Consider the following 26,455-nt stretch of genomic DNA (forward strand, 5'->3'; position numbering starts at 1 on the left):
GAAAGGCCCCTGCCACTGGGGCTGGCTTCTCTTTGTGTACCGGTCCGGTACCACCGGGCCACCACCCGTCCACGGTCCTTACGGTAGACTCCAATCGGCCACTCCTGCAGACAGTCACCACCGTCTGCCAACCTTGCTGCTCCGTCCGGGCCACACACCCGGACTCACTTCAGTCCGCTCTCTTGCCACTTCACTACTTCTCACTTTTCCTCCTTCCACTTTCACTGTCCAAACTAGACTGCTCCTTTTCCCTCCTCCAGGACTGTGAACTCCTTGGTGGGTGGAGACCAACCGCCTGGCTCCACCCCCTGGTGTGGACATCAGCCGCTGGGGAAGGCAACAAGGGTTTTGTGTCTGGCCTTGATGTGCCTGCAGGGAGTGTGGTGTGTGTTGGTGTTGTGCTCTGTGGCCCCTGGCTTGTCCAGGGCGACACATTCCCCCTTAGCAAAATGCAGACCGTCCTCAGGCTGCCCATCAATCACCGGTTTTATTTTTCTGCAAAAAGATAAGAAAACACAATACAAGTAAAATAACATCATCCCACAACGGGAGGTACTTTCTTAAACGTTGCAAACAGTTAACGGTTACGGCTTCCGCTCTCACCCACCCAAGTAACCTGGCCCTGATGCTGCCCCTAAGAAAACAGGCAGCACCCCTTGACCCCAGTCCTGCACCAAGTTACCCGAGCGGGATCTGTCCTTTCCAGGGGACCCACGTCCATAGGGAGCCCCTGGAACCCCCAGAGGGTAGCCACTGGTTCCGGTGGGGGCTGGGCCCCAGCCTACTCCACTGCGGGCCCTCCCTCCAATCTGCCTCTCCGGAGGCGGTAACGGTGGAAGCTGCAACAAAATAATTATTTACAGGCCACAAGTTTGTGGTTGCCTTGCAAGTTCTCAGGCATGTTCATAGACGTTTCTATGCAAGGTGAAGGGGGTCCCAACGGGGACCAGTTGCCGGCTACGACCGGTTCCAAATCAGCAGTAAATCAGGTAACTTTCCAGCAATCATTCATTTTCATTTTCAAACCTCAAAACGTTTAAAACTTTTAAACAGTGCTTTCAACACACAATGTTCACCCCCCCTCTAAATAGTAGTTTCCCTGTACCTAAGTGGGGGTCTACCTAGGTTGGGGCGAGTGGACCTCCGGGGTCCGGTGTCAGTGGTGACAGGCAGCGGGGGAGAGGGAACAATCAGTCTCTCTTCCCTGTTATCGTGTGGGGCAGGCGGAGGCATAGGGGAGCTTGGCACAGGTTCATCCCTGGGCACTGGCACTGGCTCTGGCTCACGGTTGACCACCTCCATCACTTCTTCATCCACGGGTTGTGGGAACAGTATCACTGGAAGAATCACCGCGCCGTTCTGTGTAGGCCAGTCCGCTGGGAAGTCACCCATCACGGTGTGGATTACCTCTTTTGCCTTTTCCGCTGGGGAGGAACCGGAACTTCAGCCACTGCCCTCAATGCTGGTGGGCACCTTTTCAGATGGTCCTGGGAAACCGTGGCCAAAGTGCCCCCTTGGTCATGACTGATCTGGTAGGCCTTCCCATCTTCCCATCCTGTGGGCTGTATGACGTATGGGGTTTGTTCCTATTGATCATCCAGCTTGTGGGTTCTCCTCTTCCGCTTCAGCACTACATCTCCAGGCTGGAAAGGGCCAGCAGACGCCTTCTGGTTGAAGCGCTGCTCTTGCTGTTCCCGACTCCGACTCAAGTTCTTCTCGACATATTCTTGAATCTGTCGGTATTGCACCCTCCGCCGAGTTTCCCATTCAGCTGTCGAAGGGAGTGCTTCTGGGGCCTCCAACCCCATGTCCAGATCCACCGGTAGCCGACCGGGGCGAGCCCTCATCAGGTATGCTGGGGTGCACTTCGTTGAGCTGGAAGGGATATTGTTGTACATATCGACCAAGTCGGGTAGCTTCTCCGACCACAGGTTCCGCTCTTCCAGCGGCAACGTCTTGAGGAGGCTCAGGACCAAGTGGTTCATATTCTCACACATGCCGTTGGTCTGGGCATGGTAAGGGGTGGTCCGGATTTTCTTGCAGCCGTACAACTGGCAAAACTCATGGAACACCTCCGCTTCAAAGGCCGGGCCTTGGTCAGTAAGCACCTTCTCAGGGTATCCATGTGGTCGGCAGAAATAAGCCTGGAACGCTCTAGTGGCAGTACGACCAGTTAGGTCTTTGACTGGGACAACCAAAATTAACCTTGAATAGTGGTCTACTATGGTTAGAGCGTAGGTGTACCCACTTCGGCTGGGGGTGAGCTTTACATGGTTCAGGGCGACCAGCTCCAGCGGTTGATGTGTAACGATCGGGTGTAGGGGCGCCTTCTGGCTGGCCTCGTCCTTCCTTCTCAGCGTGCAAGGACCACACTCTCGGTACCAGGCCTCTACAGACTCCCGCATCCCACTCCAATAGAACCGCTCCCTCAACAGCATCTCCAGCTTCTTCCATCCGAAGTGTCCGGCACCATCATGGTACGCTTGTAGAACGGTGGACACATTAGCTTGGGGAATCACCAACTGGCGGATTTTCTCATGAGTCTTCGTTTTAATCAGCTCACGGTACAACTTCCCCTGGTGTAGATACAACCGGGTCCGTTCTCGCCACAGGCGCTGGGCTTCAGCTGGGGCGGCAGGGTCTATTCCAGCAGCACCTTGCTCCACCAGGATCTTAACTAGGCGGACAGCAGGCGCCTGGTTTTGAGCTTCCTGCCACTCCTGACTGGGCAGCGGGTCCAGATTCGCCCGTTGCTGGTGGACATGCACCTTCTCAGTTGGTGGCTGGTGAAATGCAGGCAACTCGATCTCTTCGAGGTCGTCATCCTCGCACCCTTCTTCTGACAAGTGGGGCATCTGAGAGAGTGCATCAGCATTAACGTTGGGACGAGCAGCCCTGTATTTGATGGTGAAATCGTAGTTGGCTAGCCTGGCCACCCACCGCTGTTCCAACGCGCCCAACTTGGCCGTGTCCAGGTGGGTCAGCGGATTATTATCCGTGAAAGCGGTGAACTTTGCTGCGGCCAAGTAATGGCGGAACCGCTCGGTGATAGCCCACACCAGCGCCAGGAGCTCGAGCTTGAAAGAGCTATAGTTCTCAGGATTCCTTTCAGTCGGTCGGAACTTTCGGCTAGCATAAGCAATCACTTTTTCCTTCCCATCTTCGACCTGGGACAAGACTGCCCCCAAGCCCACATTGCTGGCATCGGTGTAGAGGATGAACGGGTTGCTGTAATCGGGATACGCCAGGATCTCCTCTCCGGTCAAGGCCGCTTTCAGTTGACGGAAGGATTCCTCATGCCTCTCTTCCCACACCAGTGGGGCTCCGATGGGTCTACCACCTTTGGTCTGTCCAACGAGGAAGTCTTGTATGGGGGCAGCCATCTTCGTGTACCCCTTGATGAAGCGCCGGTAGTACCCCACCAGACCCAGAAACTGCCTTACCTCCCTCACTGTGGTTGGTCTCGGCCAGTCTTGGATGGCAGTGATCTTCTCGGGGTCGGGGGCGACATCTTCTGCACCCACCACATGCCCCAGGTACTGCACTCTGGGTTTCAGCAGGTGACACTTGGAGGGCTTCAACTTCATCCCGTATTTGGCAAGGGACGCGAACACTTCGGCCAGGTGCTCCAGGTGGGCTTCATATGTCTGGGAGTACACAATCACATCATCCAGGTATAACAGGACGGTCTCGAAGTTTAGATGCCCCAGACAGCACTCCATCAGCCGTTGGAAGGTTCCAGGGGCGTTGCACAGCCCGAACGGCATACTATTGAATTCACAGAGCCCCATTGGGGTGGTGAAAGCAGTTTTCTCCCGGTCCTCCGGTGCCACAGCCACTTGCCAGTACCCGCTGGTGAGGTCAAGGGTGGAGAAGTAATTTGCAGTTCTCAGTGCGGCCAAAGACTCTTCAATATGGGGCAGTGGGTAAGCATCTTTATGCGTTATCTGGTTAATCTTCCGGTAATCCACGCACATCCGCATGGTGCCATCCTTCTTCTTAACCAGTACCAACGGGGCGGCCCAGGGACTACAGCTGTCCCTGATGACCCCTGCCTCCTTCATGTTCCTCAACAAGTCCTTGGCACATTGGTAGTGTGCAGGGGGAATAGGCCTGTACCTCTCTTTGATAGGGGGGTGTTCACTGGTGGGAATATGGTGTTGGACCCCTTTAATCTGCCCAAAGTCTAGGGGATGTTTGCTAAAAACTTGCTCATACTCCCGTACCACCCGGTATACCCCTTCTTTGTGATGTGTAGGGGTATCGTCAGTGCCTACATGTAGCTGTTGGTAAAAAAAAAAAAAAACAAAAAGCAGCACCAAATGTGCACTACAGCACTAAACATTCCAAACTGTACTTATTTTAAAAATTTTGAGATTTTTGGCAAAAAATTGCAATTTCTTGAGCTGCTTCGCCACGTCACGGCAAATCTCATTTGAAGCAGTCCTACACTAAAATATTTTTATAAAATGTGCCATACGGCCTCACATATGAATAGTAGAACTGCTCTTAGCAGCACTCACCCGGTCCATTTCAATCCAGTACCCATGACTGAGTCATGGCTGTGGGCGGGACAGGTCCAAGCAAATGCTGCATGAAGTAAATAGCCTGTGGACAAAGCCCGATGACTTAATGTGAACAGTCACCAACCGCCAAAATCTAGACAGATGGAATACATCCCAAATTGGGGTGCAAAGCAAGGTGGAGGTCAACCACCGACCAATTCAATGAAGAAAAAACAAAAAGCAGCACCAAATGTGCACTACAGCACTAAACATTCCAAACTGTACTTATTTTAAAAATTTTGAGATTTTTGGCAAAAAATTGCAATTTCTTGAGCTGCTTCGCCACGTCACGGCAAATCTCATTTGAAGCAGTCCTACACTAAAATATTTTTATAAAATGTGCCATACGGCCTCACATATGAATAGTAGAACTGCTCTTAGCAGCACTCACCCGGTCCATTTCAATCCCGTACCCATGACTGAGTCATGGCTGTGGGCGGGACAGGTCCAAGCAAATGCTGCATGAAGTAAATAGCCTGTGGACAAAGCCCGATGACTTAATGTGAACAGTCACCAACCGCCAAAATCTAGACAGATGGAATACATCCCAAATTGGGGTGCAAAGCAAGGTGGAGGTCAACCACCGACCAATTCAATGAAGAAAAAACAAAAAGCAGCACCAAATGTGCACTACAGCACTAAACATTCCAAACTGTACTTATTTTAAAAATTTTGAGATTTTTGGCAAAAAATTGCAATTTCTTGAGCTGCTTCGCCACGTCACGGCAAATCTCATTTGAAGCAGTCCTACACTAAAATATTTTTATAAAATGTGCCATACGGCCTCACATATGAATAGTAGAACTGCTCTTAGCAGCACTCACCCGGTCCATTTCAATCCCGTACCCATGACTGAGTCATGGCTGTGGGCGGGACAGGTCCAAGCAAATGCTGCATGAAGTAAATAGCCTGTGGACAAAGCCCGATGACTTAATGTGAACAGTCACCAACCGCCAAAATCTAGACAGATGGAATACATCCCAAATTGGGGTGCAAAGCAAGGTGGAGGTCAACCACCGACCAATTCAATGAAGAAAAAACAAAAAGCAGCACCAAATGTGCACTACAGCACTAAACATTCCAAACTGTACTTATTTTAAAAATTTTGAGATTTTTGGCAAAAAATTGCAATTTCTTGAGCTGCTTCGCCACGTCACGGCAAATCTCATTTGAAGCAGTCCTACACTAAAATATTTTTATAAAATGTGCCATACGGCCTCACATATGAATAGTAGAACTGCTCTTAGCAGCACTCACCCGGTCCATTTCAATCCCGTACCCATGACTGAGTCATGGCTGTGGGCGGGACAGGTCCAAGCAAATGCTGCATGAAGTAAATAGCCTGTGGACAAAGCCCGATGACTTAATGTGAACAGTCACCAACCGCCAAAATCTAGACAGATGGAATACATCCCAATTGGGGTGCAAAGCAAGGTGGAGGTCAACCGCCGACCAATTCAATGAAGAAAAAACAAAAAGCAGCACCAAATGTGCACTACAGCACTAAACATTCCAAACTGTACTTATTTTAAAAATTTTGAGATTTTTGGCAAAAAATTGCAATTTCTTGAGCTGCTTCGCCACGTCACGGCAAATCTCATTTGAAGCAGTCCTACACTAAAATATTTTTATAAAATGTGCCATACGGCCTCACATATGAATAGTAGAACTGCTCTTAGCAGCACTCACCCGGTCCATTTCAATCCCGTACCCATGACTGAGTCATGGCTGTGGGCGGGACAGGTCCAAGCAAATGCTGCATGAAGTAAATAGCCTGTGGACAAAGCCCGATGACTTAATGTGAACAGTCACCAACCGCCAAAATCTAGACAGATGGAATACATCCCAAATTGGGGTGCAAAGCAAGGTGGAGGTTCTACTATTCATATGTGAGGCCGTATGGCACATTTTATAAAAATATTTTAGTGTAGGACTGCTTCAAATGAGATTTGCCGTGACGTGGCGAAGCAGCTCAAGAAATTGCAATTTTTTGCCAAAAATCTCAAAACATTTTTTATAATAAGTACAGTTTGGAATGTTTAGTGCTGTAGTGCACATTTGGTGCTGGCTTTTTGTTTTTTCTTCATTGAATTGGTCGGTGGTTGACCTCCACCTTGCTATGCACCCCAATTTGGGATGTATTCCATCTGTCTGGATTTTGGCGGTTGGTGACTGTTCACATTAAGTCATCAGGCTTTGTCCACAGGCTATTTACTTCATGCAGCATTTGCTTGGACCTGTCCCGCCCACAGCCATGACTCAGTCATGGGTACGGGATTGAAATAGACCAGGTGAGTGCTGCTAAGAGCAGTTCTACTATTCATATGTGAGGCCGTATGGCACATTTTATAAAAATATTTTAGTGTAGGACTGCTTCAAATGAGATTTGCCGTGACGTGGCGAAGCAGCTCAAGAAATTGCAATTTTTTGCCAAAAATCTCAAAACATTTTTTATAATAAGTACAGTTTGGAATGTTTAGTGCTGTAGTGCACATTTGGTGCTGGCTTTTTGTTTTTTCTTCATTGAATTGGTCGGTGGTTGACCTCCACCTTGCTATGCACCCCAATTTGGGATGTATTCCATCTGTCTGGATTTTGGCGGTTGGTGACTGTTCACATTAAGTCATCAGGCTTTGTCCACAGGCTATTTACTTCATGCAGCATTTGCTTGGACCTGTCCCGCCCACAGCCATGACTCAGTCATGGGTACGGGATTGAAATAGACCAGGTGAGTGCTGCTAAGAGCAGTTCTACTATTCATATGTGAGGCCGTATGGCACATTTTATAAAAATATTTTAGTGTAGGACTGCTTCAAATGAGATTTGCCGTGACGTGGCGAAGCAGCTCAAGAAATTGCAATTTTTTGCCAAAAATCTCAAAACATTTTTTATAATAAGTACAGTTTGGAATGTTTAGTGCTGTAGTGCACATTTGGTGCTGGCTTTTTGTTTTTTCTTCAATGTAGCTGTTGGTGCCACTCATCTAACTCCCCTTGGGGCGGCTGAGTGCTCGCAGTCGGTGGTGAGGTTGAGGGAACTGCCTCGCGGATCGTGTGGGGATCCAGAGTGAGCAATTTGGCAAGTGTAGCATACCGGGGAAGCCTGACTTCTTCCTCCCCGCAGTTCAGCACCCTCACAGGCACTCTCCCCTTCTTTACATCTACCACCCCTCGGGCGGCCATTACTGTGGGCCAGTGCTCGGAGGGCATGGGCTCGATCATGGCAGGGTAGTCACGTCCCTGGGGCCCTACTGCTGCCCTTCACCAAATCATCATCTCGCTCCTAGGGGGCACAATCAACGGGGCAACATCCATCACCCTCACCCCACCAATCTCTCCTCCTGTCGAGTTCACATGCTGGCGGTACATCAAGGCTCGGATCTCGCGCTGCACAGCTCTCTGTCGACTCCCCGCCGCCGTGGCGGCCAGCTGCTGCAGTAGGGTCAGCACATCACTCATACAGTGCTCCATCACATTGGTTCCTAGCACTATCTTCGGGTTATGATCACTGGGTTCATTCATTATCACAATCATACCCTGGTGTTGCAGTTCAGCTCGCCCCACAGTCATGGCCACTTGTTTGTATCCCACTTGGGTCAATGGGAGTCCATCAGCAGCAATCAGTGTTATACTAGCATCTGGGGGGAGCCAGCTCGTCTTTCCCCCAATACCGTTGATACAGTGTGTATGGTGTAGTGGTTACCTGTGATCCAGTGTCCAGGAGAGCCATCACCGGTATGCCGTCCACAGCCACGGGAATGATGGGCCGGGCCCCAATGTACCGGTCCCGCCAGTCTGGGGGGCCATGGGGTTCTACTCCTGAGGATTGGCCCGTGGCCCCAGGGGTTGCTCGTTTAACGGACACCGTCGGGAGTAGTGGCCGGGTTTGCTGCACCTGTAACAAATCGGGGGTCCATACCGTGAGTCATTGGTTCTTCTCCCCGCTGCATCCAGGGGACGTCCTCAGGACGGTCGGCGAGCTGTATCTTTGCCGGAGGCTGGGATCTGGTCTGAGGCTGGAGTGCGGCGAGGATCTTGGCGAGGTCTCCATCCATGCGGCGGACCTGGCCAGCCAGTTCTTCCATCGTTCTGCTTGGAGCTGTAGGTACTGGAGATGCTGGTAGGGCAGGGGCCACCACAACGGGGGCCGTCTCAACTGGCCACGGGGCTGGTTCCAAGACTTCCGAAGCTGGAGGTTGCAGAGCTTTAATGGCCCGTTCCTTTAACACAGCAAAGTCCACATCAGGGTGTTCTAGGGCCCACAGCCGGAGTTGTTTGTGATCCTCGGAGGACCTCATCCCCTGCACAAATTGCTCTACTAACATTTTGTTGCTGTCCGCCTCATTGATGGTGTCCACCCGCTTCAGTGTGCAGAGGGCGGTTTGCAGACGTAAAGCATAGTCCCGAATGCTGTCCACGGGCCGTTGCCGACATTGGTAAAACTGCATCCTCAGCTCGGCTTCGGTACGGGTCTCAAAGGCAGTCTGTAGTTTCTCAAAGATGGTGGCTACAGAGAACCGGTCCCCCTCGGCCCAGGTCTCCGCCTCCTGCTCAGCCGCGCCGGTTAGCTGCCCCAGCACTACCGCTGCACGTTGCTTATCAGTCAGGGGGTACAATTCTAGGAGCGGGCTAAGCTTCTTCCGGAAGACCTGTAACGCATCAGGTTTCCCGTCGTACTGCGGCAGCCAGGTAGCTCCGGGCACATAGGGCAAGGAGAACGGCATCACCTGAGCGAGAGCTGGGACCGCGGCACCCCCCGCCAGCGCGGCCGGGACCTGGACAGGCCCATTCCCATTCACGGGTGCCACTGCGGCTGCGACCGCCGCTCCTCCAGCAGCTCCATCGAGCGCAGACATCTTGTTTCCGTCCCCCTTAGCCTCTTTCCGGCTCCTCCTCTACAGGGGTGGGGTTTTGGCCTTCGCGCCTCCACTACTCGAGGAGACGCTCGAGCGGGAACTTTGGCGGTTTCTGAAATTTTTCGGCCGGACACCTCCGGCGGTAACAAGGCGCACCTCTACCAGACGGCAGAGCGGTAAGATCCTGTTCGTGACGCCAAGTTGTCGCGGGCAGAGGAGGGGACGCTGCGCTCTCCCACTGCTCGGGTCCGGCTGCCGCTGCTCTGCGGCTGCTGCTGCTCGGTGGCTCGAGCGATGGGCCAGATCCCGGGGACTCGAGCGGCGCTCCTCGCCCGTGAGTGAAAAGGGGTGGTTTGGTTTTGGGGATATTGTCCGTGACGCCACCAACGGTTGTGGTGATTGTGTGGACACCACCGCTGCTCTGGACGGGGATCCCGGGAGCGGTGACAGGGAGCAGCTGAGATGTTATTTCTCCCCTCCGTGGGTAGGGGGTTGGTTGTCCCGGGGCCCGGTGATGGAGTAGGTAGGGATGATGGCAGGCGGGTTGCAGGGCCTGGTGAGGTGCAGGGTCGCAGGGGCAGCGCTGTGCCGCATGGCACGGAGGTACTCACTCAGCCCAATGATGATGACACAGTTCACGGAAAAACAAGCGGCTGGATGGACGGGTCCCTCGGACGGCTGCGGTGTTGTTGTTCCCTGCAGGTTAGCGGTGACTGTCTCTCCCTGCACCTATGATCTATGTTGATTCCGATGGGTTCCCACCGGTAACCCGCTCCCCGACCTGGATGTAGGCCGGAGGAGCCCCTTTTGCCCGCAGGCGCTGGCCCTGGGAAACGGTTGCCCTTGGCGGTGGCGGTGTCTCCCCTTCATGGTTGGACGGTTGCCTTCTGTCGAGACTTCACTGTTTGGAAACCCGGAGGTCCCCTTCACTAACGGATTCGGCAACTTCACGGCGACTCCTAGCCTTGCCGGGGTCCGAAAGGCCCCTGCTACTGGTGCTGGCTTCTCTTTGTGTACTGGTCCGGTACCGCCGGGCCACCATCCGTCCACGGTCCTTACGGTAGACTCCAATCGGCCACTCCTGCAGACAGTCACCACCGTCTGCCAACCTTTCTGCTCCGTCCGGGCCACACACCCGGACTCACTTCAGTCCGCTCTCTTGCCACTTCACTACTTCTCACTTTTCCTCCTTCCACTTTCACTGTCCAAACTAGACTGCTCCTTTTCCCTCCTCCAGGACTGTGAACTCCTTGGTGGGTGGAGACCAACCGCCTGGCTCCACTCCCTGGTGTGGACATCAGCCCCTGGGGAAGGCAACAAGGGTTTTTTGTCTCGCCTTGATGTGCCTGCAGGGAGTGTGGGGTGTGTTGGTGTTGTGCTCTGTGGCCCCTGGCTTGTCCAGGGCGACACAACATCATTTGACAGCCGTTGCTATGGCCACGGCAATCAAATGAAGTTTAGGCAGTAAAATTACGTCCCTGGTCGTTAAGTCACGTTAAAATAGGACGTAATTTTACTGCCCACGGTCATGAAGGGGTTAATAGGGGTGCCCAAGCTTTTTCATATGACTGTAAGGCCGCTGTGTAGAACATAAAAAACAATTTATAATAATCACTTAAATGGTCGTTGTGGTGGATATGGCTCAAATGGGCGTCTTCGTCCACCGGTACCGGCGCCTTCTCTTTCGGCCATCTTCGTCCTCCATCTTGTGATGCCGCGGTGCATGATGCGTCTACATCATACACACTCACCATTCCCACGCATGTGTGACGCCTTGGCAAAACCAGGTAGTCACAGAGGTTGGACAATCTCTCAGGTACAAATCTCCACCCTCCTTGGCTCACCAACACAAAACCCACACCCAGGTGCACAACATCGGCCAGTCACCCCTAGTCACCCCCTCATGACAATAGGGACACAGCAGTGGGCGGGACCAGGCGGATGGGAGCGCTCACCTAGGGGTTCTGAGGTGTCAGGGGTGGGAACACAGTACTGAGCTAACAGTAGAGTTGTGGAGTGCAGTTGAGTCAGGGGTTGGGGCCTGACCGGACAAAATGGTAGATGGCAGGCAGTACCACAGGCGACTGTGTCCGGTTATGGAACACCTAAAGTGGACCAGGGCAGGGTTGTAGCCCACCGGTGCCGACAGCGGGAATCCGGTCCGAAGGCCGTGCACAGACTGGGTACCTGGACCCTAGGGCGAGGAAGGTTGCAAGCCCCTTGTCAATTGACCAGCTGGGGACAAGGTTTCAGGCCTTATTCTACAGAAGCCCAGAGAGAAAAAAAAGGAAGCCCAACGCGGGTGATAGGGTGTCCGTCAGAACCCACAGAGATCCCAAGGGTCAAATTTCTCGGGCCACAGCTCCCAACATACGCAGTACCGGGAGTGGACTTCCCCGTTCCAAGCGGAGTTGTCCCAGTGAAGACACAAACACTGAGTGCAGGAGGAAGGGATCCCTGTTTGCTACATCCGGGTGTGGGACCAGAATACACCCGCCAGAGGCGACCGGTCACTGGCAATTTGGTTTACCACTGGACTGTGTGTGCAATTCCTTGGAACTGTGAGTACACCAACCATCCCCGGTCTTGCCCTGCATGTCCCTCTGCAATCACCACCCCAGTTCACCTGGGCCCTGGGACTACACCTCCCATACCCGTGGAGGGGATTTCATCCTGCTGCCCCGCTCCATCAGCCCCGGGAGTCCCATCATCAGGCAGCGGCGGTGCTACCCACTCTCACCGCAACCCACGGGTGGCATCACTGACAAACCAATCCCTTGTAAATATCCCCTTCCTACGGTTATAAGGACGGTCGGCTGTACAAGCCCGGATTCCGGCTATCACTCGAGCCACAGTAACGAACCCGGATCCGAGCAGCGACTGGTTTAGGTGAGTATTATAAAGTCTTTATGTTCTACACAGTGGTCTGGGCTCTTAAATACAGCATGTTAGAATGCTGTATACAGTGTGTCCACCCATTAACTTGAGAACAGCGGCAGCTATAGGCATAGAAGTGGTGTCTAGGTATAGTAAAGTAGCCATGCACTACGCAATGAAACCATCTATTGCGAATCGACACCTTGCATACAGAAATGCTATGATAGAATGTGTAAAACTCACAAGGCTGCGGACGTGAAGTGATACCTCATGGAGACCTTCCTACAAATCATTGGTGGCCTCCACGCTCACCTGACCTGACTCCATTTTGACTTCTTTCTGTGAGGTCACATCAAACAGCAGGTGTATGCGACCCCTCCACCAACATTGCAGGACCTACGACGACGTATCACAGATGCTTGTGCAAACGTGTCACCTACCATATTGCACAATGTGCAGCAAGATACAGTATGCTGTCCAGAGTCCAGATGTGCATTGCAGCTGACGGTGGCCACTTTGAGCATCAAAGTTAAATGAGCGCCATATGCGTGACCAGCATTCAATGGTTTCACTTGCACCCATAGACTTGTATAGGTGCCAGTGATGAGACACTTGCAGACAATCACAGCATGCTGCAATTTTTTCCTCAGGCTGATTAGGGCTGAGAAAATACTTCCAGATGTGAGCTGCAGCATTGTCTTACATGGAGCTGTGCCACCCCAGCAGCGGATTGAACCGCTCGGATCTGTGGGCAATGTCTGTTCGTGGCTCGAGGGTCTCCGGACCCGGGGGCTTGGGGCCACACTCTAAAGTAAAAGGGGATATTTACAGGGAGATTATAGTTTGTGACGCCACCTGTGCGGTAATTGGGAGTACCGCCGCTGCCGTTGTTGGGAGTACCCGAGGTGATGGAATGGGGCAGCAAGGTGTCGTTACCCTCCATGGGTAGGGGTATGCCCCGGGGCTCTGGAAGATGATACTGGGTCCCGTGACGGGGAGATCACTCATGTACTCACTCAGCCAGTAAGCAGACGCTGACAACCGGGTAAATCAAGTCTCTGGGTGCCGCTGCCTCTCAAGGGGAGCTCGTCCGGGTCCTGTCCCCTGCAGTGCTGCCTGATGATCTGCCTGATGACCTGCCTCCTGGTGCAAAGTTTAGATTCACTGTAGTGGCCCGGTAGTCTGGGACTTGCCGGGCCCCGCTCCCCACTGTGGCTAAGTGTGGGAACCTGCTCTCAGGGCTCACGTGTTGTTAAAGAAGGTTCTGATACACACTTGCATTCACTCTGCTATATCGCTGTATGAGAGGTCCAACTCCTGCTGCAGAATAAGTAATATTTTTTATTTATATAGCGTCAATATATTCCGCAGCACTTTACAATTCAGGGGTGACAATACAAGGTTGGGGGGGGGGGAGTTTGTCATATATGGTCCAGCTATAGATTTAATAGGGGATTCAAAAGCAGCTGCGTGGACCGGCTTGTCAGCCACAATTTATCCATAGTGTAAAAAAGTACATGAAGAGGAGTGCAACCAAAAGATACAGGGGACAAGAGAGTTGGAAGAAAATTTTATGAAGGGCAGAATGGGACTAGATTAGATGAGGGAGGTGAGGTGATAGGCTAATCTAAAGGAATGCATTTTTAGGGCCTGCTTAAAAGGTGTGGATGTTGGGAATTAATTGAATTGTTCTTGTTAGTGTGTTCCAGAGCATTGGCGCAGCTCGCGAGAAATCTTGAAGATGGGAGTGGGAGGTTCGAATTATTGAGGATATAAGTCTTCGGTCATTAGCAGAAAAGAGGGCACAGGTGGGGTGATAGACAAAGATGAGGGAGGAGATGTAGGACGGTGCAGAACTATGGAGAGCTTTGTGGGTGAGTGATAGGTTTATATTGGATTGTAATGGATAGGCAAACAGTGAAATAACTGGCACAGAGCAGAGGCATCAGTGAAGCAGTTGGAGAGGAAAATGATCCTGGCTACGACATTCAAAATGAATTGGAGAGCAGAGAGTTTAGTAACAGGGAGACCAATTAGTAAAGAATTACAGTAATCAGGCGAGAATGAATAAGAGCAACAGTAAGAGTTTTTGCAGAGTCAATGGTCAAAATTCTAGAGATGCTTTTGAGGTGGCGGTGACATGAATGAGTGAACGAATGTGGGGAGCGAAGGAGAGATCAGAGTCAAATATAATCCCAAGACAGCAGGCGTGCTGCTGGGGCGTAATGGTAGAACCACACACAGAAATGGTAATATTGGGTGTGGGAAGGTTGGGAGAGGGAGAAAACATGAGAAGTTCAGGATTTGACAGGTTCAGTTTTAAATAGAGGGAGGACATGATGTTAAAGACAGCAGACAATCTCTAGTATGTTGTAATAATGCAGGGGTGATGTCACGGGACGATGTATAAGGTTGAGTGTCATCAGCATAGAGATGGTACTGGAAACCAAATGTGCTGATGGTTTGTCCAATAGGGTCAGTGTATAGAGAAAAGGAGAGGGCCTAGGACTGAATCCTGAGGAACCCCGACTGCAAGGGGAAGAGGAGAGGAAGAGGAGCCGGCAAAAGAAACAGTGAAGGAGCGGTCAGAGAGATAGGAGTAGAACCAAGAGAGAACAATGTCCTTGAGACAGATAGAGTGGAGCATAATGAGGAGGAGCTGGTGATCCACAGTATCAAATACAGCAGAGAGATCCAGGAGAATCAACAGGGAGTAGTGACTGTTAGTTTTAGCTGTTAGTAGATCATTGGAGACTTTAGTAAGAGCAGTTTCAGTAGAGTGTAAGGAGTGGAAACCAAATTGTAGACGTGTAGGGGGGAGTGCGGCCCCTATTAAGGATGTTGTGCTACTGTGGCTTTAAGACTGCGCTGCACTGTAGCCTCGGGAGACTGGCTCCCCTGCTGCTGTGGGTGTGTGTGGTCTGCCCGGGGGAAGTGGAGAGAGAAGCAGGAAGTGGCGGGCTGGCAGAGCTGAGAGACAGAAGTGCGCAAAAAGGAGAGTTCCTTGCCTGATGAGCCCAGCTTTCCTTTAGAGGACAACCTGGGCCGTCCGCCTCAGCTAAAGTATACACTGTTGTACCTGAATTGTTTCTATTACAGTTTGCTCCCTTTGGTCCCTATCCCGCTGCTCTGCAGCTACTGTTTGTTGCCCTGATAAATAAACTTTCTTCTTGGTTTACCCATTAAGTCCATCTGATCTCGTGACTAAAGGCTGCTTTACACGCTACAATTTCGTATGCCATCTCGTATGCGATGTGACACGCCCAGGTCATATATACGATCTGCAGAGATCGTACATAGGTCGTCTAGGAGCCGTCACACATGGATATTCTACACTATGCCACATCAATCAATAGCTTGTTAGATCTAGGAGATAGTGTTTACAATGACACCGGCATATTACTCCCCTTTTCCGGGAATGAAAGTCGTAGATTCGCACATAGTTTACACCCTTGTATGTGTGAAGTCTCGCCCTACCCACGCACATACGTCCTTAATTTCTTGATTTCTGTTCACCTGATCTTTGCGTTTGGATGTCTTGACTATAAAAGGCTTCATCTGCGGCAGAGTTGTTGCGCAAACACCGGTGACGCACGTGCGTTCTGTGGTCTTGGTTCCTGTGCGGATTTCATTTTTGTGTTTGCATATTTTAAAGGTAATTTTTTTGTTTTTTTCGTTACGCAGTTGGTAACACCAATCATAGCGGTGGGCGTGAGGCAGGGCGTGTAAAGACATGCCCGCGTCGCATATGACGTACATAAGAACGATGAGGCTCGACGTTGGTAGGGTGTCAAACATTACAATATACCGGTTTCGTTCAACAAGACGAACAATATTTAGAAAATGGATGTGTATGCGATAAACGTTTTTGCGAACAATCTGGGTTGCACGTAGGTGTCACACGCAACTACGTCACTAACTATGCCGGATGTGCGTCACTTACGACATAACCCCACCGACACATCATAAGATATATTGTAGCGTGTAAAGCCCGCTTTACTTTGCAGAATGGAAGGTCCCTCAGTCTATCGCTTCAGAGGGTCGAGGAGAGAGATATCTGACAGATAAGGTTCGAGGAGTTTGGAGATGAAGAGGAGATTAGAAACTAGTCTGTAGTTAGCGCGGCAGTTTTCGTCCAGGGATTTTTTTTTTAAGTAATGGGTGTATGCTGGCATGTTTGAAAGAGGTGGGAAAGACACCAGAGGAGGGAGATTGAATATTTTAGTTAGGTGAGTGGTGACAGCTGGGGTAACAGATTTAAGGAGATATGAGGGAATAAGGTAACTGGTGTAGGTAGTTGGGTGAGAAGATGCAAGGAGCCTGGTAACTTCTTTTGTGTCTGGATCAAAGAGTGAAAGTGAGCTAGATGAAGTGTAGGAGGGCAGACAATGTGTGGTGTTATGAGACTGACAAAATTTCCTGGTGTATATGGTCAATTTTTCTTTAAAATAATTGTCCAGGTTGTCGGCGCTGAGGTTAGTGGTTGGGGCCAGAACTCTTGGTGCAAGGAGGGAGTGGAAAGTATCAAAGAGTCACTTAAGATTGTTGGCTGGAGAGGTGATGAGGGTGTTGAAGTATGCTTGTTTGGAGAGGTGAAGGGCAGCATTGTATGTTTTGAGCATAAACTTATAATGGATGAAATCTGTGGCTAGATTGGATTTTCTCCACCGACATTCAGAGCACCTGGAGCGCCGCTGGAGAAAGCGTGTTTGCAACATGTGCCAGGGCTGCTGCCATCTGTGCAGAGTTGCTCTGCGTGTAGCAGGTGCAGCTTCATAAAGGGCACTCTGCAGGGTTTCATTGTAATGTTTTACAGTCGAGTCAGGACACGAGAGTGAAGAGATTGGGGCCAATGATGATTACAGCTTCTTCAGAAATGTTTGGGTGTTAATGGCATGTCAATTCCTATATGGGTGGTAAGTGGGGGCGTCCTGAGTGGATTGACAGTTCTTGACCAAGAATGAAACAAAGTTGTGATCAGAGTGGAAGAGGGGAGTTAGTAAAATCATGCACTAAGAAGAGACGGGAGAAGACCAGGTCCAGAGTATTCCCGCCTTCATGCATAGGAGAGTTAGTTAATTGTGAAAGGCCAAGAGAGGAGGTTAGAAATAAAAGATGAGGAGTGGCAGCTGGGGAGAGGGGATCATCAATAGGGATGTTAAAGTCCCCCATGACAAGAGTGGGGAGGTCACAGGCTAGGAAATGTGGAAGCAAGGTGGTGAAATGATCCAAAAACACATTGCAGATGCAGAAAACATTCCCCAAACCATGACACTTCCTCCATCACCTTACACGGATTTCTTAACACACTTGGGTTGTCTTTCCAAAGTTTGTCGACGAACATGTTTCCCATCAGACCCAAAACTTTCTTTCATCACTAAAATGAACTGTGGACCACTTCTCCTCTGTCTACACAACATGCTCCTCACTAAAGGAGAGTCTAGCCTTTTGATTCTTTCTGCTAATGAGAGGTTTCAGTCCAAATACTCTTAAATGTCATGACACTGTATGACGAAATAGATCCTTACCCCGTTCAGTGCTGAACTGGCGAGCAAATCCAGCTGCAGTCTTGAAACGATTACTTATGGAGATTCTACGTATTATCCTGTACGCTCTTGCATTTGTCTTTCGAGGGTGATTCTCAAAATCACAGACTTGGAACAACAAACTTCTCTTGCTATGGCTGATCGTGTCACCCCTTTGGCCTTCATCTAGACAACCTGCTGCCAGAGGGTTTCAGTCACTTTGGAATGCCACACCATTTTTGCAAGGTCAGGGCAATCCGGAAAGTTAGGCTGCCAGTTACATAGGGTTTGTCAGATAATTAAGGAAATTAGCACCAGGTGCCAGATTAACACCTATAACTTGCCGGTATCTGAAAAAGTGTTGTCTAATTTTTGATGTGTTTCTTCATTTATTTCATTTACATTTTAATTATGTCCTTTGGAATAAATTCAATTTATGAAATAAGCTTAAAATACTTCTAGTTTACTCATGTTAGGATATAATCACATAGGACTACACAAAGACCTTAACATTTAGGAAATTGTGTGTTCTCTAATTTTGATCTCCAGTGTAAGTAGTGCCAAGGTTTTTCCACTTTGTTGCTGTTTCTTAACCTTCAGCTTGGGCTGCCTGTACTTCCTAACATCCCTAGACTGGTTCTTCCCCCTGTGCACCCATCAAGTGCTTAGGCCCTCGCTTGCCCTCAATGCACCCTGACTAGTACGAAGGCCAGCAACATGCTAGTCTCACCACTAAAACAAAACAACACGAGGTAGGTAAGACAAACACGAGAAACACAAGAAATAGTTCTCTAGAGGTACTCAAGCAGGAAGCGTCTCAGCTCCAACAGAAACACCTCAGCTTCTCCAGAGACAAGCTCCTTCACTGTGGTCAGTTAAAGAATAAGCTATAGCTGGCAAAGGAGAGAGTAAGCAGTGTTAATATAGTGGAAAGTTGTAGCTGCAGCTTAGATTAACAGCTATAAGTTAATCTCAGCAGGATAGAAAAGAGACCTTAACCCATTCAGCACAAAATGGAATGAAATACGCTGATACTCTGGATAAGCAATGAGTGGATTCTAAAATGGATCTGCGATCAACCAAATGCTGAGACACTCGTGACAGTACTCCCCACTTCTACGAGGGGCCTCCGGACCCTCAGGGCCAGGTTTGTCCAGATGAGACTCATGTAAGGATTGCATCAACCTATGGTATTAACTTCCATTGTTGGTACCCATATGTTTTCTTCTGGACCATAACCCTTCCAGTGTACCAAGTATTGGAGAGAATGGCAAACAAAACTAGAATCAAATATCCTGGACACCTGAAATTCTAAGTTAAAATCAACAATCACTGGAGGCGGCGGTAAAGGTGATGGTTGAGATAGAGATATAGAGAGATGGATACTGTATCTCTATGTAGCTGAAGGAAAAAGTCAGATTCTTTTGTTCCCATAAAACTATTATAAAGAAATGAGAAAATAATATATATCTTTCTTTAATCCACGCAAACTTAGATAAAATTATATTTTTTTTTATTGTGCATATTTAAAAATTCCATCCTTTTAAAAAAACAACAAATGTATCCGTCCTTACACGTTTCGAGCTCCTAGGAGCTCTTACTCATGCTATGCTAAATATGCACAATAAAAAAAAATAGGAATTACTACCTACCGGTAATGATGTTTCCAGGATCCATAATGACAGCACCACAGGAGGTTGCTTCCTCCGCCCTCTACAGAGACAGGAACACAAGAGGTTAAAAACCCAAAATCTGGTCTAGTGAGGCCCCCGCCCTTTCTGCCCATGTGGTAGATAGCGATCTAGTGGAGTGGGCCCTAAGGTGATCTGGCGGGGTTCTACCTGCCAATTGATAGGTTGAGGATATTGTGGATCTAAACCATCGAGACAGTACAGCCTTTGATGCCGATTTTCCTCGATTTCTACCCCTGAACTGAAGGAATAAGGTGGAGTCCAATCTCCAGCTCCGGGTGGCCTCCAAATAGCACAGTACTGTTCGCTTCACATCTAAGAAATGCAGCCTCTGTTCCTTCTGGTTCGTGTAGTTGTGGCAAAAGGATGGCAAAACCACTTCCTGTTCCAGGGTAGCCGAGGATACCACTTTGGGATGAAATGTTGGATCAAGTTTCAGTACAATCCTGTCATCTAGAATCTGAAGATAAGGCTCCCTGATAGACAAAGCCTGTAATTTACCAATCCGCTTAGCCGTGGTGATGGCCACTAAAAACAGCGCCTTGAAGGATAAATGATCCATTGAAATGGTAGACAAGGGCTCAAACGGAGAATCACAAAGGCCGTTGAGCACCAAAGTCAGATCCCAGGGAGGCACTGTGGGTCTAATTGTAGGCCGAAGGCGCTGTATCCCCTTCACGAATCTCGGAATCCAGGGATTGGAAGCCAATGGCACGTCAAAGAAGACGCTGAGTGCCGATATTTGGACCTTTAAAGTGCTAGGCGTAAGACCCTTGTGGAATCCCAGTTGCAGTTAATCAAGATTTTCGGAATATTAGGTTGAGAACTGTCAACAGGCTCTTCACCCAGAAAGGAGCAGAATTTCTTCCAGATCTTCCCGTATATGGGCCGGGTAATCTGCTTACGACTTGCCTGGAGTGTAGCGATGACATCAAGCGACAAGCCTTTTAGTCTCAGGAACCTCCCTTCAAGATCCAGGCCGATAGCTGAAGGTGATCCAGGTCCTGGTGAAGAACTGGACAATTGGCTGAGGAGATCGCCCGTCAAGGGAAGTAGGACCGGATCTGCAACTGCCAGGTTTCTGAGTAAAGAGAACCAGCTCCGCTTGGGCCAAAATGGGGCTATGAGAATCACATGGCCTCAGTCTTGTTGAACCTTCCGGATTACTCAACGGAGCAACGGCAGAGGCGGAAAGGCGTACACCAGACCCATGGACCATGGTTGGGCCATGGCGTCGATCGCAGCAGGAGCATCCCGGGGATTCAGAGAGAAGAGAAGACTTACAGCTTTGCATTGGTTCTGGACGCGAACAAATCTACCTGGGGTTGTCCCAATCGTCTGACCAGATCCTGAAAGACACTGTCCTTCAGCTCCCATTCTGAGGGGTCGATCGTGCGCCTGCTCAGGAAGTCCGCGAGATGATTTTCCGAGCCCTTGAGATGAACCGCCGATATGGAGAGAACCGAGCGTTCTGCCCACTGAAAGATCTTCGATGCCAGAGCCTGCAGAGGTGGGTGGCGAGAGCCCCCCGATGGCGAAGGAAGGCTACTGTCGTAACATTGTCCGATAGGACCCGAACATGTTGACCCCAGAACAAAGGATGAGCTGCCTTCAGAGCCTGCCAGACAGCCTGCAACTCCCTGAAATTGGACGACTGGGTTGACACTTCTGGAGGCCATCTGCCCTGAAAGTAAAGGGAGTTCACATGGGCGCCCCAGACTGTCTGACTTGCATCGGTCGTGAGTGTGACGGATGGCGAGCAGGCCCACAAAATGCCCAATCGAAGATTTTTTCCTGCACATCCACCAACTTAGACTGTGAATGACCTGAGGAGTTAGGGAAATCTTGTAATGGAGGGACCAGCGGGATCCCACAGTGTACGACAGGATCAGCTTTTGGAGCGGTCTGGAGTGGAATTGACTCCAGCGAACACATTGGATGCAGGAAGTCATCATGCCCACGACGCTCATGGCCTCCCTGATGGAGCACTGCTTCTTTCGGCTGAGGGCTTGGATTCTTGATCTGATGTCTTCCACTTTTTGAGACGGCAAAAAGGATGTGCACGCATCGGAGTCCAGAAGAATGCCCAGAAACAGCTTCCTTGTCTCCGCAGTGATATTGGACTTTTGATCGTTTATGACCAAGCCGAGAGACATCAGCAACGTCAAGGTGGTGGTGATCGTCCGGGAGAGTTCCTCCGGGGAATCCGCCAATAGCAGAAGTTCGTCCAAGTAAGGGACGATGGAAATGTTGGATCTTCTCAGGTGTGCCACTACTTCCGTCATTATCTTCGAACACCCTGGGAACAGAAGAGAGGCCGAATGGAAGGCACCGGAACTGGAAATGATACAATATCCTGTCCCTCTCTAATGCAAATCTCAGGTATTTCTGGGAGTGTGGGTGAATGGCTATGTGGTAATATGCGCTTTTCAGATCTACCGTGGCCATGACTGAGTGCGTGTTGAGGAGAGGAATGGTAGACTTTATTGATTCCATCCGGAATCTCTTGTACCGGACCCACAGATTGAGGGGCTTTAAATTTATGATCGTCCGGAATTCTCCGGAGGGTTTGGCAACAGAGAAAAGGGAAGAATAATGGCCCAGGAACTGTTCTGAGACTGGAACCGGGAGAATTGCCCCGGTGTGCAGTAAGGAATCTACATCCGACCAGAGGCAGTTGGTAAGGGACCTCGACTGGGGTTTTGTCAGGATGAACCTGTTCGGGGGGGGGGGGGTCCCTGAAAATTCTATCCATAGACCCTACCCCACCACTTGAAGGACCCACGGATTGGAGGTTATCTGCTGCCAGTGTCCCAAAAACTTGCTGAGCCTCCCCCCGATAATGGCGTCAGGATCTATCCGGCTTCCTTCTGGGTTCGAAGGGGGGTTGCCTATCTGGTCCGCCCTTGTGGAAACCCCATCTGCCCGCCTTACCCCTGCATCTATAGTCTTGCCTAGTGGGATGAAACCTCTGGGAAGGAAGAGGACGGAAAGCTCTAACATCTGGGAAACCACCCTTTTTATCGGAAGCCTTCCCTAGAATTTCGTCTAGAGCAGGACCGAACACCCGGGCACCCGAAAAAGGGATGGAGCACAGCTTATTCTTAGATGCTGCGTCCCCCAACCAGGTTTTCAACCATATGGCCCTGCGGGCAGAATTAGGAAGGGCCTCATTCCTGGCAGAAAACCGCACCGACTCACGGAAGCGTCTGCCATGAATCCGGTCGACAGTTTTAACATAGGAAGGGAGTCCAAAATGGCGTCCCTAGGGACATTATCCCGAATTTGAGATTCCAGGTCTGACAACCAACGAGACATAGACCATGCCACGGAAGTAGCGGCAATGTTGGCTTTAATGGTGGCTGCAGAAGCCTCCCAAGCCTTTTTAAGAAGGCCACCAGCCTTCCTATCCATGGGGTCCTGGAGACCCGAGGAGTCCTCAAACGGGATTGACGTCTTCCGTGCGACTTTCGCCACGGGGACATAAATTTTAGGAACGTCCTCCCATTCTTTGATGTCATCGGGTTCAAACGGCAGTCTTGCTTTGAAGTCCCTGGGAACAATCGTTTCTCAGTCTCCTCCCACTAGTCCAGGATCATCGCACGCACGTGGTGATTGACTGGAAAGACCCTGTGGCGCTGAGGTTTTTCCGTATCCTCCACCATCATAGTTTTCCGGACGGCACGGATTAATTCATCCGTGTCGCCTGCGGAAAATAAGTAACGCCGCTCCTCCTCTGGCAAGGAACCCAGGACCTCATCTTCCCCTGGGGAGTCGGAGTTCCTGGACATCTCATCTTCCTCCGAGGACTCTAACATATGGCGTGGACATTTTTTAGGAGGCGCCGGGGGCTCTGGTGGGTGGCTCGTAATGACAGCCTGAACCTCCTCCCGTATCATGGATCTCATGTGTGACAGGAGGATAGTTTGTTCCTCAGATATCAACTTTGCAATGCAGGTCTCGCAGAGCTTCTTAACATAGGCGTCTGGAAGTTTTACATCACACACCGCACAACGCCTAACTGTAGTGGTACATTTCTTTTTGGGGATGGTGCCAGAACCCACAGAAGAACCTCCACCCTGCAAAAAATAACAAGGCTTAGACAAGTCTCCTGCCTACATGGCAATGAAACCCTGAAGGGCTGACACTTAGAGACCTGGGCATACTTAGGGGCTTTAGTGTCTGAAATTTCTTTTTCATCCATCATAGGCAGCGCTGGAGTGCGGAGCCTAACGAAAAACAATGTACTCCCCCCACCCTTCCAGGTTTTTATTACCTGAGTGAAGGTGCCATAATATATATCTATATCTATATCTATCTGTCACCCACCCCCTAAAATCAAGCCAGCAACTTTCACAACACAAGCTCTGATGAGGTCTGAGGAAGGATTGCATCCTGTCTCTTCAGGGCAGATTACACTGGACACAGAGCTCCATTATGCAGAGCAGCATCTGTGACCTGTATTCTAGAGGGAGAGGAAATTATTATTTTTTTCTTCTAATAATAAAATTTCCAGAAAGAATAAATAAAAATTAGATGAATGACATTTTGAATGCACTTTTTTTTAATAAAATAATAATTACCACAAATCAGCAAATAACATGGACATATTTGGTGTCCCTGTAATCGTAACAACCTGAACAATACTGCAATCAGATTATTTATGGGGATCGGTAAATGGTGAAAAAAATGCCGCAATTATTTTCCTCTATTAAACCAATAAAAAAATAAAAATGCATTGCTGAGGTCATGTTCACACACAGCGTAAATGCTGCAATTTTCTGCAGATGCTTCCACCACAAACACAATAATCTTTTCTGATTATTGCGTGTTTGCTGCGTTTTCCCATATATTTGACACATGTTGAGTGCTCATATGAATCTGGGGTTTTAATGCTTTTTTAACACTAGAAGTCCCAGAGAGGGGTCATTTAACATTTCTACCTTTGGAACCCAGAGACGGGTCGAATGACCTGAAGGATTTTAGCTAACATCCTATAATCACCATCACACACCGCCCCCCGAAGCAGCAACCCAGCGAAACGCGTTGGGGCTTCTACTGTCATTTGGACCTCTGCCCTGGCACTGACCTAGCACCTTGCACTTTATTTAATGTCTTATTTGTGTATAGCTGTTATGAGGAAACTGTTCCTCCTAGGTTAATCTCAGGGTGCTGCTGACCCATGGTATTATAATGCTATCTTGGGCAGATGTCCTCCTATCTGGGAATGGTTATCTGGGACTGATTTTTCTGCTTTTCATGTCTTTTTTCTATTTCATGTGATTTTACCATTGTCTAATTTGATGTGCAATAAACATGTCTATATTTTGATACCAAAAGGCAATGGTTTTAATATTTATTGATATTATGGTTGGCCCTTTAGTACTCCTTTTCTTCTCCTCTATATTTATCCTATAATCGACGTCTTTTGTTCTGTAATTAAGGCCATTACTGTCGCACCACAGGAGGTTGTTGTTTTCCATTGAGTTTAGCCATTTAGTTTCTAGTTAGGGTACAGTCACACTTTAGCGACGCTCCAGCGATCCCACCAGCGATCTAACCTGGTCAGGATCGCTGGTACGTCGCTACATGGTTGCTGGTGAGCTGTCAGTAAGGCAGATCTCACCAGCGACCAGCGACGCGTGGAAGCGATGCTGCGCTTGGTAACTAAGGTAAATATCGGGTAACCAAGCGCTTACCAGCGCACACCGCTTAGCGCTGGCTCCCTGCACTCCTAGCCAGAGTACACATCGGGTTAATAAGCAAACCGCTTTGCTTATTTACCCGATGTGTACTGCTACGTGTGCAGGGACCCGGCACTGGCAGCCTGAGAGCTGCGGACGCTAGTAACCAAGGTAAATATCGGGTAACCAAGCAAAGCACTTCGCTTGGTTAACCGATATTTACCTTGGTTACAGCTTACCGCAGGCTGCCAGAAGCTGGCTCCCTGCTCCCTGCACATTCATATCGTTGCTCTCCCGCTGTGAAGCACACATCGCTGTGTTTGACAGCGAGAGAGCAACGTCCAAAAAATGAACCAGAGCAGTGTGTAACGAGCAGCGATTTCACAGCAAGGGCCAGATCGCTGCTCAGTGTAACACACAGCGAGATCGCTAATGAAGTCACTGGTGCGTCACAAAAACCGTGAGTCAGCAGCGATCTCGCTGTGTGAGAAATACCCCTTAGTTCAAACTGAATAGAACTAAGGGTCATTTGACCCTCTTTCGGGACCTCAAGGGGGAGCTCGAAATTTCTGGGACTTCTAGTGTTAATACTACAGAAAAACTTTAATTCAGTATTTAAAAATGTAACAATTTTTTTCACTTGCGTTTTTTTCAGACTCCACAAAGAAGCTTATAGAGAAAAAAACAAAAACAGCAAAAACGCAGAGTTCAAAAGCATCTTTAGATGCACAGAGGGTTGAGATTTCATGAAAACCACATTTACTTGGCTTGGACATTTATTCCGTGTTCATATGTAGCATAAATATTGCATTTTTTTCTGCTGTTTTTTTTTTGCACAAATTCTGCTGCATTTAACTGTCCAAGCAAAGTGGATGTGATTTCAAGAAAAAACGCCTCTAAATTCTGAGGTGCTTTTTTTTTTTTCTCTATGTGAAGCTTCAAAAAACGTATGGAAAAAAGTGCAGAATCAAAGCTTTTCTATACTACAACAAAACCACTAAGGCTAATTTCACACTTCCGTTGTTTTGCATCAGTCACAATCCGTTTTGTGACTGATGTGTTGCAGATTGTGGTACAACTGATTTTACCTGGCAAAAGGGGGAGAGAGAGAGCCCCCATCATCACCGCACACACACCGGCACTACCTGAGTGACGTCACCGCTGACCGCGCGACTCACTTCAGTTTTTGCGTGGAGGAGAGAGAGCAAGAGAACGAGGGCGCGAGAGAGCAAGAGAACGAGAGAACGAGGACGCGAGA

This window comes from Anomaloglossus baeobatrachus, chromosome 1 (genome assembly GCF_048569485.1).
Source record: "Anomaloglossus baeobatrachus isolate aAnoBae1 chromosome 1, aAnoBae1.hap1, whole genome shotgun sequence".
NCBI lineage: Eukaryota > Metazoa > Chordata > Amphibia > Anura > Aromobatidae > Anomaloglossus > Anomaloglossus baeobatrachus.